The 927-nt window shown below is 42.2% G+C and overlaps 1 pseudogene; it reads right to left on the reverse strand.

The window, feature by feature from the left end:
* Positions 1 to 213: 213 nt before the first annotated feature.
* The window catches only part of LOC111832105, a 5,360-nt pseudogene continuing 4,646 nt past the window's right edge, over positions 214 to 927 (reverse strand).

Genomic DNA, 927 nt, shown 5'->3' on the forward strand with positions numbered 1-927 from the left:
TCCACATTTTTTACTATCTCATACTCGACTCTTCACCGGCACTTCTCTGATAATCATATTCAAACTCCAACAACGCGTAATCCTGACTAACACAAAACCAAAAACAAAAATCAAAAACACAAGAAAAATCCTAAGTAATATGTACAGGGATACCTTTGGGACTTCCTCCCAAGTGAGCTTGTTTAAAGTCACTAAGTTTGACTTTTATGCTTTTTAGGCTCTGGGAGGCTCATAGAGAGGTATGGAGGACCCCTCTGGTGTCTCTTGATCAGCTAGGTAACGCTTGACACGTTGACCGTTAACAGTGAACTCGCTGCCATCCTTGTTCAGGAGAGTGATTGCACCAAATGGCAAAACACCCTTGATTTCAAACGGTCCAGACCATCTAGATTTGAGCTTTCCAGGAAACAGCTTAAGTCTAGAATTGAACAGCAAGACGTGATCTCCAGCCTTAAGCTCCTTAACAACAATCCCCTTGTCATGGAAAGCTTTGGTTCTCTCTTTGTAGATTTTTGAACTTTCAAAAGCATCAAGTCTGATTTCCTCAAGTTCATGGATGTCAAGAACTCTCTTAGCCTGGGCTGCATCAATGTCCAAGTTCAGAAGCTTGATAGCCCAAAGTGCCTTATACTCAATCTCCACAGGGAGATGACATGCTTTACCATACACCAACTGAAAAGGCGTCCTTCCTATTGGTGTCTTGAAAGCTGTTCTGTACGCCCATAGAGTATCATCCAACTTGGTAGACCAATCTTTTTTCGAAGCCCCAACAACTCTTGACAAGATTCCTTTTATCTACTTGTTGGAGACCTCAACTTGTCCACATGTCTGGGGATGGTAGGCTGTAGACACCTTGTGTTTCACACCATACTTCTTCAACATGCTTTCAAAAACTTTGTTGATGAAGTGTGTACCACCATCACTGAT

This window comes from Capsella rubella, unplaced genomic scaffold (assembly GCF_000375325.1).
Source record: "Capsella rubella cultivar Monte Gargano unplaced genomic scaffold, Caprub1_0 scaffold_2, whole genome shotgun sequence".
Lineage (NCBI taxonomy): Eukaryota > Viridiplantae > Streptophyta > Magnoliopsida > Brassicales > Brassicaceae > Capsella > Capsella rubella.